General features: G+C 38.2%; 1 long non-coding RNA gene and 1 pseudogene across 2 annotated transcripts; both read left to right on the plus strand.

Annotated features, from left to right (window-relative positions):
• Nucleotides 1–5,882: 5,882 nt before the first annotated feature.
• Nucleotides 5,883–7,409, plus strand: LOC108867951. Of its 2 annotated transcripts, none has more exons than XR_007252822.1 (3): nucleotides 5,883–6,225; nucleotides 6,356–6,525; nucleotides 6,924–7,409. It is a non-coding gene; the product is annotated as an uncharacterized LOC108867951 (long non-coding RNA). The 2 variants fall into 2 exon arrangements; XR_007252821.1 differs by having other exon boundaries at nucleotides 5,887–6,220.
• Nucleotides 7,410–10,913: 3,504 nt separating this feature from the next.
• LOC125468109 lies at nucleotides 10,914–17,359 on the plus strand (annotated as a pseudogene).
• The last annotated feature ends 22 nt before the right edge of the window (nucleotides 17,360–17,381 follow it).

Raw genomic sequence — 17,381 nt, forward strand, 5'->3', positions numbered from 1 at the left:
CCACAAAATTCCCCTCGTGATTCCTGACTACAAATCCAGCAAAGCCGCTCTTAGAGTTAGCCTCCCAACTCGCGTCCACATTCACCTTCATGAAAAGATGGCAAGGAGGAGACCAGCGGGCTGGCGGAATAGAGGGCGACCCTCTGGAGTACCAGTAGCCACCATAAAACCATTCACCGAGTTCAGGATAGACATAATGACCCGGTTAGGGGAGATACTCATGTTATCGAATACAAAGTTACACCTGGCTTTCCAGATGTGCCAACAGGTAAAAGCCACATATGACAAAATCCGAGCAATCTCTTCCTTGGATCCCACTATGCACATATATTAAATATAACGTACCAAACAGATATATTGAATATAACGTACCAAGCATTTGGTACGTTATTGGTACGTTATATAAATTTAATCTGGGTACATATTAGTATTTTAGTACGTTATAAAATATTGTTTTTGGTACGTTATGCAATTCTTTATTTAGTACGTACCAAATTATTAGTACGTTGTATTATCCTTATTTTGGTATTTACAAAACTTATGGTACGTTATGTGTAAGTTGTGTAACCCAAAACAAAAAGATAACTTTTCACTTTAAAACATTGCACTAAAAAATATTTTCAACTCTTAATAATTAATTATTGGAATAAGGACTCATTTTAAATAAAAATAAAAATGTGAAAACTCTTAGCTCACGTTTCTACTATAAGTAGTTGTTAAAAAATTCAAATTTATTTTCAGTTGCATGAAATTAGACAGTCTAGTCTACATCTCAATTTTAATTATAAATCACTCTTGTTTTTTTATAATCTATATAAAATGTTGAGTTGGAAATTGGAAAAACTATATTTCATCCAATTAATCTTGAACCTCAGTAGATATAATTGAATCCTTAAATGAGGAAGGGATGAGATTTCATAAAAATAGCAATAAATTAATGAATATTATTGAGTGCATTTTTTTTTACATAGAAATGGATTTAAAAGAATTTATAAAATACTTAAATTAAGAATATACCTGGAATATAAAGTTTAATTGAAAGTAAAAGTACTTTAATCAAGAGTTGAAAAGTAACAGATGTTTAATTTAGAAAAATCTAAAATGAGGCATCTAATTCTAATTTATCCAAGTTTTTATTGTTTACTAGCGATAATCTAACTAATTTATCTAACGTCCACAGAAGACGAGAAAATCCAGACAAGGAAAAAAAAAGCAAACGACTGAAAAAAGACTTGAAACAAGAACGGAAACATTTGCTGGTAACTCTGGTTTGCAGCGACGAGAGGTAAAGAGACATAATTCCAATGTTTGTTCAATAACACAGTGCAAGTACATTTGTAAATTCCAACACCGGGAAGAATAAAAAATAAAAAATCACGTGTAGAAGAATTTTCAAAATATAGCATAAAGAAGAAAAATTGAATGAAAAGTTGCAATATAATTGGAAGCGGTGATTATCGCGATTATAGAATGCCGAGGTACATTCTTTTTCTCTTTACTACTTTTCTGATTTAGGCATCGAAGGCAAATAGGATGGAAATGTGTAAATCAACGAAATTTACACTACAAGAAAACATGGATTAGGTGACGGAATTTTTTTTGGCGCGCAAAAAATTATCACATTTGGATAAAATAAGTGACGCTTTTTTAGAAACCGTCACATAATAATTTTCATTGGACACCAAAATACTTTGTGTCACATAAACTTTTGAATTCGCCACAAACTATTGGGCGGGAAATTTTACCGCTGAATGAAATGTTAATATGTGACGATCTTTAAAATTGATCATATAACAAAAAAGAAGGCCACGTTATGCCATTCGTCACATATAGTATTAAAATAAAAAATAAAAATATACCGAAGAAATAATATCAAAACCCTGAAGTGTAAAACCTATTTCACTCCGTTTTCTGTTCTGACCCATTCCGGCCGTCTTCAGCTCCCCTTTGCTTACTCTCTCACCCCGACTTCGACGACCAACCACTGGTGGTTGCCAGCGACGGCGACAACCACTCTCCTTCGTCTTCCTTTCTCGACCACTCTCTCAGTATCATCTGCTGCTCGTTCTCTAACTATCTCCTCTCTCTGACATAACAGGACCCAAATTGGGGAAAGAGAGATTCAGTTTTCTATCGAGTTCTTCAGGCAACAACAAGGTACTTATTTGTTTCCCTACATTTCTTTAATTGTCTTTTGGATTTTCTTCTTCAATTCGTTGTTTGGTTGCGAAGCTTAGACACCCAGTTATCAATTTCCCTTCTCTTTCGAAAATCAATGAATAATGAGTGAAACTATACAGTTTTAATTAGATCCACAGAATGTGAAACTTTAATTTTAATTTGCTACTATTTCATTGCCTTGGATTTTTGTCACTGCTAGTGGCGACCAAAAAAAGCAATGAGCAGATGGACATGGGAAGTACAAAACTTTCTGGATGAATGTTAAGAGTGTACGATCACCTTTGTATGCTCAACCCAATCTGATAGGATTAAAGTTTCTTTTCAATTTTTTTCTATCATTTTTTTCTTTCTAAATTTGGTTTTGAATTTGCAGGTACATGCCTCCAGCAGCCCTCTGCATGCACATTCGCACTCTGCACTCTGCAACCTCTAAATTGGGGAAATTTTGGTTTTGATTTTTCTAGATCTATATGTATTTGTGTCTGGCTGTTTAATTCTATGATTGAGGGTTTTAAACTAGATTTATTATTATATATGGAGGATTTTTAATCAATTTTTCTATTTGCTTTTTACTTTTCCATATTTTTCTTTTTACTATGAATTGTAGGATGAAATTATTTTTCTTGCAGGATGAAATTATTTTCTAGAATGCTTCTGTTTTTCATGCAGGATGAAAACATACATAATTGTTTAAGTTACCACTTTATACTATGCAGACAGTTGCTAGAGCTATCATTTATGTTTTCTAGAGAAGTGATTTTATTATGTGAGGTTCTATTGGAATCTAAAACAGCTAGTGCCAATGGAGACAAATTATATATTTTCAATTTCATTGAGCACAAATATATATTGGTGCTTTTAGATGTCAATGAACACAAAACTATCATAAATGTGCTTTCTGAATAAAAAGGCACATTAGTTGGTGTCTAAACAAAAGTGTATTGGTGCCTATTAAAATTTGAACACAAAAATTGTGTCATTATTTACGGATATCTATAATTCTATTATTTTACAACAACACAAAAAACATTTTTGTAACAACCCGTTCCGGGATTTACGTAAGAAAATGGGTATTTTTGTATTTTCACAAAGTTTGGGGGATACTTTCCTTTTTAAAATTGTTTTTGAGCCTTAATTGGTGAGCCCAAGGGGCCCACCCCTTATTTTGTTCCCCGGTTCCTTTCCCTTTCCCTTTCTTTTATTTCTTCTAAAAAGTCTCTCTTCTCTCTTCTCTCTTCCTCTGTGATTTCTCCATCCACCCTCTCGGTGCTATTTTCTCCGACAAGAACGCGCACACGCACACACCCATGCCCACACCTATAGCTCTTTTCTAAACGTCAAATCACGAAGAAACCACCTCGGAGATATTTCCCAGTTTTCCGGCGAGCACCACCCCTTTCGAGGAAATTTCTGGCCAAACCACGGCGAGTTGGCCGGCGTGCAAGGTATCAATCTCTTCGTCTCGCTGAGTACTACAACTTTCCTTTTTGTTTCACCCAATTTCATTGAGTATTGAAGAAGTTACACTCATTTGAATCTTACCCAGTTTCCGGCAGACACCCGTGGCTTCCAGGCTATTTTCCGGCCAACTCCGACCACGATGACGGGAACCAAGGGTATATTTCGATTCCTTACCTTCGGGGCTTCAATTTGGTATATTGAATGGCATGTTTTGGTTGAGTTTTGAGCTCCATCGGAGCTTGAGAATTCTCCGGCCGAAATCCGGCCTTCTCCTTCCTTGGAATCCAGCGAACCACCAAACCCAAGGCCTTTGGGCCTTTCCTGCCAAGCCCAAAACCCTGGGCAGCCCAACCCAACCCTTTTATTTTTTTATTTTTGTTTTGTTAATTTAAAGGCCTTTGGGCCGTTTCTTTTAGGGCCTTCGGCCTATTAACCCTAAACCCATTAAACCCAAACCCTTAGGCCCAAACCCGGATCCAACCCAAGTCCAAACCCTTTAACCCAATCCGGATCCAAGCCCAGACCCGTTTGACCTGTTGACTCGGACCCGGTCTGACCGTTGACCCGGTCAACGGTCATCGTTGACTTTGACTTTGACCGGTCAACGTTCACCGTTGACTTTAACTTTACCCGATCAACGTTGACTTTGACCGTTGACATTTTGGGTTTTCGTGTGGGACCCCTTCTAGGCTAATTTCGACGTCCTGAACCCGTTTCCGATGTCCGTTTTCCAAAATTCAGTCGTTTGAGTAGAGTTTGACTAAATGTACCCTTTATGTGTTTAGGGGCGATTATCTGTGGCGTTTCCTTCTTCGCTAGATGACGTGGCTTTTCGACGGCGAGGTACTGTGAGTGGACCCCTTCTAAAAACGCATGTTTTGATAGTATAAATGCATACATGAAAAGCATGATTTGATGATTATGTTTTATGAAACGTTTTACTAGATAACATGCTTACTGAGGCTAGTTTGAATTATTACTATTTTTCCTATAACCCATGTTCTTATAGAATATCTGATGGATGACGATATGATATTTAGAACATGTTTAGAACACCTTTTTATAGTATAGATGATGCATGACTTTATACTATGAAGTTGACTTTCAATATATGTATGTTCACTGGTTTTGTACTTACCTAGTGATCCTTTCCGCTACGGGACGTAGGGATAGATCCGGTCCGTCCCGGGTGACGGTTTGGTGTTGGCATAGGGCCTGAAGTTTATTTTCCTCTGACTGTCTGCTCAGAGACAGGGAGCCGGCATGGGGCCTGAAGTGTATTTTCCTTTGACAGTCTGCTCAGAGACGGGGAGCCGGCATGGGGCTTGAAGAGTTATCGGACATTCACTAGTGTTTATTATTTATGCGAATTATGATTTGAGACATTGTACGACATGCTAGGTTTCGGAAAACCTATGTTTATCATTATATTTGTGTTTTCATAAAACCTAGGGGTTAGTACATTGATAACTGTTTTATTTTATATATATATATATATATATATATATCAACTTGGTCCACTCATGTTTGTTTTGCACCCCCTTTAGGACTTAGAATCGAGGCATACAATCCCGACGTCCAGGCACTTCCGCATCGGCATCTTCGAGTCCTCTCGGTGTAGGACCCACTCCTTTGTTTCATTCAATTTTATATTATTTTCTTCTAGTGTTCTAGATTAGAGGTGTGCTCTGAACACAGTCCTTATTTGCATATTCATTATTCTTTTATATTTATAAACCTTATTTATCCTTTGTTTTCAGTATTTGTACTCAATAAATGGCTTTCATCACCCTCGGGTGTCGGCCAGCACGTGCCTATCCTGGTATTCGGGGAATATCGAGGTCGGGGTGTGTCAATTTTCGTGCCCTCTAATTTAATATATTTAAATCATTTGATTTTATAGGCACAGTGTTCGTGTCTTCCTTCACTAGTCTGGACACAAATCATATTTTAGTATTAGTTTTTATTGATCAAGGTGCCCCACACCATGCATATTTCATCACCATCACGGCAAATCCACAGTTTGGATCAAGCGGATGTTTTCTGAATTTATTTTCTGCTGTCAAATTACAGTGGATTTGCCAGGTGACGGTGATGAAATAAATTCGATATTTTCTGCTGTCAAATTACAGTGCTTTATCAACTAGATCAGTTCTTGAAAACTTACGGCGTCGAAATCCATTCGAATGAAAGTAACCAGCCACACTCTCATTTCTTTGAAATTATTTGGAGTGTGTGCCTATTGAACCCACACCTCTCTCTCTTCTCCCTCGGTTCCTCTTCTCCCGTTCTCATTCTGCTCTCAGTCAAACTCTCTCACTTCTCTCTCATTTATTTCTCTCTCTGTCCCTCAACCTTCTCTTCTCTCTCTTGGCTCGCTTCTCCCCGAGCAACACAGCCACCATGTTTTCCGGCGACTTCGAACACCAAATCACCACCATCCTCGTCCCAACCTCACACCAAACACGGAACTAGAACCCAGAGTCCCAGAACTTAGACTTGAACCTCAAATCGGAGAACCAGAGCTCCGTCTCGAATCCGAGAGAGTTCCGGCGAGTTCATCGCTTTCCCTACCTAGGTAAGGTCCGTAACTACCTCCGTTTAATTCCTTTCGATGTTCTAAGTTGTTTTCTATCCTTGCATGTGACATTTCCTCCACGTTTGCGAGATTGAACGGAGAACTAACGTTCTCTACTGTTCCGATGAGTTGCAGGTTTCCCCAGATTTTCCGGACGAGATTGACACCACAAACGAACTCCCCATAATCCCAGGGACCAGATTCGAGCTTTACATGCTCGAATCTATCGGGGATTCGTAGAGACGTAAACTGGGCTTTCAGGCCAATTTCCGGCCACCTCTAGCCATCCCTTGGCCTCGATTTTGGTAAAATCAAACTCCTCTTAATCCCAGCTTCATTTTGACATACTGTGTATTACAAATGGTTGAGATTTAATGCTGATCTGCTTCTGTTTCGAATCCAAATAGGTGTTGATTTTAATTTTTGTATTCGTTTGTGTGTAATTTGAGATGGAATGCGGAAGTGGTTTGAATTTATGGTGTACTTATTCTGGTGTCTGACGACTATAATTAAATCACATGACTCTAGATTTAACATTCTACCTACTGATATCATGAATACAACTGTTAAGAATGAGTTTTCAAAATTGCCGGTGATATTGTGAACTAATTCAAATCATTTTAGAGAAAATACATCTATTTTGATATTCATGTAAGTTGTGTGGTTTCTTAATCTTTGCGGTTTTTATTCATAACCTTGGCAGGAAGAGGCCCAGATTCTATATAGATCGGCTGATTAATTTATTTGTGGAACAAGAAGATGGGATGAAGTAAAAAGCTTTCTGGGAAAGATTCTAGTGTTCAGAAATGCTTGTCTGTAAATTTGAATTTGTATGAATTGATTGTTTGTAGAACTTAATTGTAAAAGCTTGTTTGTAGTATTTTAATTAGGTTTTTTCTAATATTTTACCTATTGGGCACAAGAACAAAACTGTGCTAACATGGCTTGGAAAAGTCGGTGTTGTCAGAACTGTCAGAACTGAGACACAAAAGAACCCCTACTTGTGCTCAGCCTTTGGGCACAAAACATAGTTGCTGCACTGTAACTATTGGTCTATGGGCACAATTGTTAGTGTTTTTTGGCCTCAAAAAGCATAGATAATTTATTGTGTGCAGTGCTCATATTTTTTGTAGTGTATGCATATACAAATATATGGAGAAATTCACACACAAAAAAGAATAGTTGATGACCTATGATGCTTCTTATTATGAAAATGTAATAATAATTATCAGTGATAAATAACATTTTAGTTGTTTATTGGATTCAATAAATAACCTATACACACCAACCAAACTCAAAAATTATTACAACCTAATTAATATCCAAAAATTACAAATTCAGAGTTAGTTTTCTAATCTTCCACAAGGCTTTTATTCTCACAATGATCAATTCCAAAGATTATAATGAAATTTTATGTAATATTTTTTTATGACCTTTTAGGTATGAGAGATATTCATATGTATATATAATATGGCTTAATTTAAGGGTTAATTATACAAACATTCCCTGAAGTTTATCCTCTTTTCACAAAACCTTCTTACGTTTGATAAGTAACACTAACACCCCTTGAGGTTTTAATTGACTTTCATAAATACTCCTTAGTCGAAAATCAATCCATAAAAAGACAAATATACTCTTATAATTAATTACTTAACAAAATAACAACTTTTATAAAAAAATTAAAAATTACACAAAACATTAAAAAATAAAAGAAGTATAATTCCCATTGGAATCCAAACATCTAACATATGTGTTTCCAAAAAATAAAAAAAACCATCTAACATATGTTTGTTTTTCCACTACTGCCACTAACATCAACATACACTCGACCCACAAACCCATTCCCGTCACTTCTAGCAACCCCCTCCCCATCTTCGTCTTGGTTGAACAATCCCAAAGCTTTGAACAAAAGAGATGGCGAGGTCGATGAGAAAACTTTCTGGAAAGGATGAAATTAAGATAGTAGAGCGAGAGAGGTGGTGATTTCGACAAGAAAATTTCAGAATGAAAGAGATGGCGATGTCGTTAATGGCATAAAAAAAACATGAACGGAGGAGGTAGTGGAGAACTGGCCATGCTCTCCAGTTTCATGAAGCAAATCGATTCTTATTCGTCTTTTTTCTAGTGTAATCAACCCATATATGTATGCTTACTTTAGTTCCAACCCTGGTAATTTTAATGAAAGCCATGAGATGATGAGAGTGCTCGGATCTCCAGCACTAGAACCATTAATAGGTTGATAGTTGTAGTCCATATCGTTCATTATTAATTCTCAACAAATAAATTCTCTGTGACAGCACAAAATTATTCTCAATTGAATTGATTTTATATGTTCATGTTCATGGCCTCCCCCACCCCAGTTCAAGACCAGAACGTCAAGGAGTGTTGGGCTGAATTGAGATGGTTGAGAGCGAGAAAGAGGAGAGGGGAGGAGTCTTTGGTGGCAGTAATAATTTTGGAAGATGGCGGCTGAAAATGGAAGGGAAAGAAGATCCATAGAGTTTGTTTTTAATCATTTTTTGTTTTTGTTTTTTTTTTTCTGAATTTTTGAATTTTATTATTATTTTCAAGTAATTAATTATAGGGGTAAATACGTCATTAAGGAGTGATGGGAAAGAAAATTAGAACTTCAGGGGTGTTAATGTTATTTATCAAAAGTGAGGGGGTTTTGTTACAGGATAAACTTCAGAGGTTGTTAGTATAATTAACCCCTTAATTTACTAATTACTACCAAAAAAAACAACAATGGACGTTAGGCGTGTATTGAGAGTATGAATCTCAGATCGAAAAAAAATGTTTCATGTTAAAAGTAATTGGACTAATCCTTATATTACCAATTGGTTTATGAGAAACTAGTAAAAAGAGTTTCAAAACTTTAAATCTTAACCAAAAACATTTAACAAATTTTATTTAATTTTTAAGATAAATAAAAAATAATAAAATAGTGAGACATTACGCACGTCCAATAACTTACCATCTAAGACCATCTCCAACCGAAGGGTCCAGAGGGCCAGAGGGGGCATGGGCCCCACAGATTCTGAAAGGGCCAAATGGCTGGTTGCATGCAGCTAGCCAGCCAGCTTGGGGCTGGCCAAAAATTCAAAAAATCATGTCGGTTATAATCGATATGAATGCTTAAACAAAAATTTGAATCTAACGGCTAGCTGACTAGTCGTTGTATTCAAAATTTTTTTCTTCCTATAAATAACTAAACCATTCATTAAATTTAAGTTCTAATTTTTTTGGTTTTTTTGGCCAGTTACTATTGTAGTTTTTAAATATAAGTTGTAGTTTTTAAATTTAAGTTGTTGTATTTGAATTTAAGTTGTTGTAGTTTTTAAATTTAAATAATAAATTATGTTTGGCCCTATGATCCTTTGGCTCTCTGGTGGAGACGGTTTTTTGTGACAAGGCTAAAAACGAGCCTTATGGCCCTCGGTTGGATATAGAAGCAAATATGACCCTGTACTGTTCATTAAAATATTAATATCTTAGAGGTCAGAGAGCTAAAACGAGCCCTCTTACTAGCTCCACGTTGGACATGACCTAACACCCAACCCCACACCACGCGTGAGTTCAACACGTCCCATCAACTTTCTTTCTCTCTTCCTCGCTCCTCTTTCACCAGTAGCTGTAGCTTTTTCTCTCTCTTTCTCTCTCCTCTTTCACTCCACCAGTGGGTGAGGGTCTTTCCTATTTCTTTTTCATTTTTGGAAATTTCACTCGAGTGCTCTCTCTTCCACTTTATAAATTAATCACAAAATCGAATACTTACTCAAACTTATCTTTTCATGCTATATGCTACTTTGTTTTCATGCAAGGACTTAAACTTAGTATAAAAGTATATTTAGCATAAAATTATTTTCAACACAAAAATATTTTTAAAATTAGTAATTAATTATCCTGCTGTATAAGGAAATGCATGGACTGTAAACTGGACAAAAGAGCATAAACCTCAATCCGTGTGTCATGAGATTTGGAATCATACAAGTCAACTGTGACAGTTAGCATGTATCTGTCATCTAAATTTTCCTTTTGGGAAAATATCTGTCATCTAATGTCATGGGGTTTGAAATCATGGGTGACTCATACTATGGAATTCAAGAATATGGCTATGTTGACTGATGCAAGAGAAGGTGTGGCATAGAAGCGTCCTTGACTTTCAATGAAGAAGAATTGGGCATATTTGAAATCAGCGAGGAACTGTTTGCCTATGCTTCTCTGAATCCGAGTGTCATTTAACTAGTACTGAAAAAAAATCAAAACTACAATGCCACTCCTTGTGATTCCTAGATTTTTGTTCCCTTGGATGTTGATGATATTTCATTATTTTCTTGCTTGTTTATTTTAGCTTGTACCACAAATTACAAATAAAATGTAAATTCGGGTTCTTTCAATACATAGTTCTTTTCTTTTGTTGGACTAATGCAGTGTCAACCCTATCCAGTCTAAAATAATAGTCATTGCTTGTCCGACAGTGTAAACAAGGACGGGCCAAAAATGAAAAGGCCTGCATTCTATAACACAACACTTAAGACTTCTGATATAGTAATTAGTGATGCTGGTTTAAGTAGTAATAATAAATAAGTAAATAAAACTCTTAACTATAGCCTGACAGAGAGGGAATACAAGAAGAATTATTCCTTTTTTCATTGATCAAATAGAGATCTAACAAAGAATAAAAGAAAAAAAAGTAAACCAATAGATTCCATTGTTTTAGTGAGGATATTCCCTTTGGGCATAAAACAAAGTGCTTATGCATGATCCTATTTCATACATTGGCGACTCCTTGTGTCTTTATATGAAGCTGGGAGGTGTTTGCTATGAAACTCAAGGGTGGAGAGAAAAGATGGGTTCAGAGATGAAGATACAAGTCATTTACAAGGAAACAATTAAACCATCATCGCCAACTCCTCACCACCTTAGAAATTTGAGCCTTTCTGTTTTCGATCAACCCTTTCAGGATATTTATGTCCCACTACTTCTCTTTTATCCCAACGACAATAACAAGTATTTTGAGGGCAAACATTCTTTGGTTGCCGAGAGATCCAAGCTTCTAAAGAAATCATTATCTGAAGCCCTCACTCGCTTCTATCCATATGCCTGAAAATTCCTGCCCAACGCTTCAATTTGTTGCAACGACCATGGAGCTGTTGGTATTTGACAGTTTACTAACTCAATACCAAAATATGTGGGTGATAAGTTTACAAACTCTATCACACCTCTTTCACTTTGCACTCTCAAATAAAATTGGACAAAGAAAGAAATAGAGAAAGGAGGGAAGCAACAAGCTTTGGCTAAACACTTGGACTTTGATATATGAAAAGGTTTACAAACTATTGGAATAAGAAAGCTTACAAGCTTCTTCACAATTGGAAGTGGGATTTGGATGGGATGATTTACAATGCTTGAGAACTTGGGGTATTTATAGCAAACCAAATGATTAAACTAAGATTATTTATTACCACACAAAACACATTAATTGCACCTAATAATTTTTATTCAACCATACCTAACATTGCCTAACTTTCAATGCCTAACTTTGACATTGATTTTCAACAATAGCAACCTATTTTGATTTGAATTTCCAACACACCTCCTCAAATCAAAACGCCTTCATTCCTAGCATTTCACGCAGTAGCCGGAATGTTTCAATTGGCAATGGCTTTGTGAAGATGTTTGCCACTTGTTCCTTGGTGTGACAGTAGACAAGTTCAATTGTCTTTTGCTTCACATGGTCCCTTAGAAAATGGAACCTGGTATCAATGTGCTTGCTCCTTCCATGTTGAACAGGATTCTTTGCAAGTTTGATTGCAGACACGTTATCTACATGAATCACAGTCGATTCCACTTGTGGATGACACACTGACTTCAACATATTTCTTAACCAAATTGCCTCACACACGGTTGAGGCTACAGCAACATACTCGGCTTCACATGATGACAAAGCAACAATTGATTGCTTCTTTGAAGTCCATGAGAAAGCTGTTGATCCTAGAAAAAACACATAGCCAGTTGTGCTTTTCCTTTCATCTTGGTCACCTCCCCAATCACTATCTGAATAACCAAATAATTTTGCATCTTCACCAAAATTATAAAATAGACCATAGTTTAGAGTACCTCTTATGTACCTCAAAATTCTCTTGGCGGCCAGCCAATGAGACTCCCTTGGTGTTTCCATGTATCGACTCACGAGTCCAACACCATAAACTATATCAGGTCTTGTGATTGTAAAGTACCTTAGGCTTCCAACGAGGCTTTTGTACACTGTTGAGTTTACAAACTCACCCTCTCCTCCTTTGGACAGCTTCAATCCAGTTGCGACTGGGGTATTGACAGTGTTGCACTTGTCCATATTGAACTTCTTCAATATGTCTCTCATGTACCTTTGTTGAGAGATGTAGATACCATCACTTTCTTGCTTCACTTCTATGCCAAGAAAGTATGACATTAATCCATTGTCAGTCATCTCGAATTCACTGAACATGGATTGCTTGAACTCATGGAACATTGCCTCATTGTTTCCTGTAAACAATAAATCATCTACATAGAGACAAATAATTAAGAACTCCCATTTTTCACCATTCTTCATGTAAATTGAATGCTCGTATGGACATTTCTGAAATCCATTTTGGTGAAGGTAGTTGTCGATCCTTGAGTTCCAAGCTCGTGGTGCTTGCTTGAGGCCGTACAAAGCCTTCTTCAAACGATACACCTTATCTTCTTCTCCTTGTACTTGGAAGCCTTCCGGTTGTTCCACGTACACTTCTTCCTCAAGTACTCCATTAAGGAAGGCTGACTTGACATCTAGTTGATAAATTTTTCATTTATGATGTGCGGCAAGAGAGATTAGCAATCTTACCGTGTCAAGTCTCGCAACTGGAGCATAGACTTCATCATAGTCCACTCCATACTTCTGTTTGTAGCCCTTTGCTACAAGCCTTGATTTGTATCGATCCACACTCCCATCTGCAGTGCGTTTGATCTTGTAAACCCACTTGACACCAATAGCCTTCTGATTTGGTGGGAGCTTTGTCAGCTCCCAAGTGTCATTCTTCTCGATGGCATGGATCTCTTCTTCCATGGCTTTCTTCCAACAATCTTCTTCCACAGCTTCATTGAATGAGAAAGGCTCGTGGTCTGCATACAAGCAGAAAAAGTTGGTTTCTTCTTCTTCTTCTTGTCCATAAATCTCTGTGAGACTCCTTAACCTCACTGGAGTTGAGGAGCTGCTTTCCTCACTAGATGTAGGACCACTCCTTGCAATTCTGTGCACTGGAGTTGTTGTGATTGTTTGAGCAGGCTGTTGCTCAATCGGTGGTACAACTTCTGGTTCTTCAAAATCAGTGGAGACGATCTTCTCTTTACTGACTTCTTTGTTGTTCCACGTCCATGTCTCTTCCTCACTGAAGATGACATCTCTACTAACCACTAGTTTGCCAGTTAGTGGGTTGTAGAGCTTGTATGCCTTGAACCCTTCACTATAGCCCACAAACACACACTTCTCACCTCTATCATCAAGTTTCCTCCTCTTGGCTTCTGGAACTTGAGCATATGCAACACACCCAAAAATTCTTAGGTGTGTAACATTCGGCTTGTATCCACTCCAAGCCTCTTGTGGTGTCATCCTCTTGACACTCTTTGTTGGACATCGATTCAACAAATAAATCGAACAAGCTACAGCTTCTGCCCATAACTCTTTTGGCAAATTCTTCTCCTTAAGCATGGACCTTGTCATGTCAAGGATGGTTCGATTCTTTCTTTCGGCTATCCCATTTTGCTGTGGGGTATAGGCAGTAGTAAGTTGATACCTAATTCCTTGCTCCTTGCAGTATGCTTGGAAAGCATTGGAGGTGTACTCTCCACCTCTATCTGATCTCACAGCCACAAGCTTGTGGTTACTTTCTGCCTCTGTGAGTGCCTTGAACTCCTTGAAAATTTTTAGGGCAGCTGACTTCTCCTTGAGAAAATAGACCCAAGTCTTTCTACTGAAATCATCAATGAAGGTAATAAAATACCTATTACCTCCATAAGACATGGGATCCAATGGACCACATATATCTGTGTGCACCAACTGCAGTGGTGCCTTTGCTCTCCATGTATCACCAACAGGGAACGATAGTCGTGCTTGCTTGCCAAGCACACAACCTTCACATACTTGGCGTGTGGCTTCAATCTGGGGTAGACCACGAACCATTCCTCCACTTGACAGCAACTTTAGGCCATTGAAATTAAGATGGCCAAATCGAAGATGCCATTTCCATGACTCATCTTCCATTACACCGATGTTGCAGCTTCCAATCTTTGTGTTCAAATTCAACGGAAACATCCGGTTCTTTGACATTCGAACACGTGCAATAAGCTTTCTCCTTGCATTCCTGAGAGTGAGAAGCATGTTCTCCATATGTATAATGTACCCTTTCTGGAGCAGTTGACCAATGCTCAGAATGTTGCTCTTCATACCTGGTATGTAGTAGGTATCGGAGATGTATTCTTCTCTTCCATCCTTCTGGATGATCTTGATCTTCCCTTTGCCTTCAACTGGCAACTTTGAGGAGTCACCAAGACTTACAGATCCATAGGCCCCTTTTTTGAGTTCGGCAAAAAACTCCTTCTTTCCACACATGTGATTGCTTGCACCAGAGTCCAAATACCAAACATCTTGTTGGCTACTGGAATCATGGTGTGCTAGTAAGACTGTAAGTTCTTCATTAGTATTTCCACTTGATTCTGCCATGTTGACATGCTCACCATTTTTATGTGAACATTCATTGGCATAATGTCCATATTGCTTACAGTTGTGACACTGGATATGTGCCTTTCCTCGAGTAGATCTCCACTCCTGAGACTGACCTTGATTTTGTGCATAGCCTCGACCTCTTCCTCGGGCTCGTCCTCGGCTACGGTTGGATGAGCTCCCACGACGTGAGTTCCACTGCCCACGACCTTTATTTGGTTTGTCAATATTCAACTTTGACTCCAAAGCTTGCTCTAGCGTTGTGGGGCTTGCATTCTTCTGAATGCGTTGCTCGTGAACTATGAGGGATCCTAGTAGCTCTTCTGCGCTCATCACCTCCAAATCCTTGGATTCCTCAATGGCAGTCACCACATGCTCAAACTTAGATGTGAGTGACCGGAGTATCTTCTCCACAACTCGTACTTCATTGAGTCTCTCGCCATTTCTCCTCATCTGATTTACTATCACAATGAGCCTTGAGTGATAGTCGGAGATGCTCTCCCCTTCATTCATATGAGCAGTTTCAAAATCTGCTCGAAGTGATTGTAACCTCACTTTCTTGACTCGATCTACTCCTTTGTAGATTGTACTGAGTGTATCCCATACTTGCTTGCTCGTTGTTGCTTCTGCAACCTTCTCGAACGTTGAATCTTCCAAACCCTGGTATAGAAGATACAGCGCCTTTTGGTCATTCTTTCGTAAGTCCTTGAGAGTGTTCCTTTGATCCGCAGTATATACGGCTTCTTGCTCGGCAGTGGGTACAACATACCCACTACTGACAACTTCCCATAGCTCCTGTGATCCAAACAATGCTTTGAATTGGATGCACCATCTTTCATAATTTTCTTTCTTCAATGTGGGAACTTGGAGTTGCACTAAGTTGGACGCCATAACTGCTGCACCTGCCAGAATGGTATTCTGGCTCTGATACCAATTGTTGGTATTTGACAGTTTACTAACTCAATACCAAAATATGTGGGTGATAAGTTTACAAACTCTATCACACCTCTTTCACTTTGCACTCTCAAATAAAATTGGACAAAGAAAGAAATAGAGAAAGGAGGGAAGCAACAAGCTTTGGCTAAACACTTGGACTTTGATATATGAAAAGGTTTACAAACTATTGGAATAAGAAAGCTTACAAGCTTCTTCACAATTGGAAGTGGGATTTGGATGGGATGATTTACAATGCTTGAGAACTTGGGTATTTATAGCAAACCAAATGATTAAACTAAGATTATTTATTACCACACAAAACACATTAATTGCACCTAATAATTTTTATTCAACCATACCTAACATTGCCTAACTTTCAATGCCTAACTTTGACATTGATTTTCAACAATAGCAACCTATTTTGATTTGAATTTCCAACAGGAGCCGCATATGTTGAAGCCTGAGTGAACTGTCCTATGTTGAAGATATTGAACAAGCCCGAACTTGTGATCCTAAAACAATTGCTTCCAACTGTTTTAGACTCCTCACAAGCAGACACAGGCTGTCTTCTACTCGTGAAGGCCAACTTCTTTGAATGTGGTGGACTAGCAATTGGGGTTGGCAGCTCACATAAGGTCGCCGATGCTTATACACTAAGCAAATTCACTAGTTGCTGGGCAGCAATTGCCCGTGGTTCTAATACTACTACCGATCACATAGAGCTTCCTGATAAATTTGGTGTTGCAGCTTCTCTTTTCCCACAAGTAGATTTCTTGAATTCGCTTCAACCTGCCCTGAAATTTCCCCAAGAGAAGTGTATAACTAAGAGATTTGTTTTTGATGCATCAAAGATTGCCGCTCTTAAGTCCAAAGCTGGTAGTGCCACCGTGGAAAACGCAACTCGCGTTGAAGTGGTATCAGTGTTGATTTGGAAGTGTGCCATGGAAGCATCGAGATCAAACTTGAGTGTTGTAAGGCCATCCGATTTGTCTCAATTTGTGAACATTCGGAAAATATTGGTGTCGCCTTTGGCAGAAAACTTGTTGGGGAATCTTGTGGGGCTCTGTGTAGCAAAGACCGAAGCAAGTGAAGTAGACGATGTTCAAAGCTTGGTGGCTAAATTCAGGAAAGAGATGGAGGAATTTAAAGTAAGATATGGAAACGGAATTAGCGGGGAGGAAGCGTGTGAGTTCTACAAAGAGTATGGACACCTTATGAAAGGGATGTGGACAACTACCAACTGCAGCAGTTGGTGCAGATTTCCTTTTTATGAAGCTGATTTCGGATGGGGAAAGCCGTTATGGGTGCCTCACATTGGAGGACTGAAGAATCTAATTCTATTGATGGACACAAGAGATGGCGAAGGCATAGAAGCATCCTTGACTCTCAAGGAAGAAGATATGGCTAAATTTGAAAGCAATAAGGAGCTTCTTTCGTATGCATCTGTGAATCCGGCTGTCATTTAATTAGTACCAGTAGCATAATACA

The sequence above is a fragment of a genome, unplaced genomic scaffold (assembly GCF_019419815.1).
Source record: "Pyrus x bretschneideri cultivar Hongxiangsu unplaced genomic scaffold, Pyrus_bretschneideri_v1 Contig50, whole genome shotgun sequence".
NCBI classification, from domain to species: domain Eukaryota; kingdom Viridiplantae; phylum Streptophyta; class Magnoliopsida; order Rosales; family Rosaceae; genus Pyrus; species Pyrus x bretschneideri.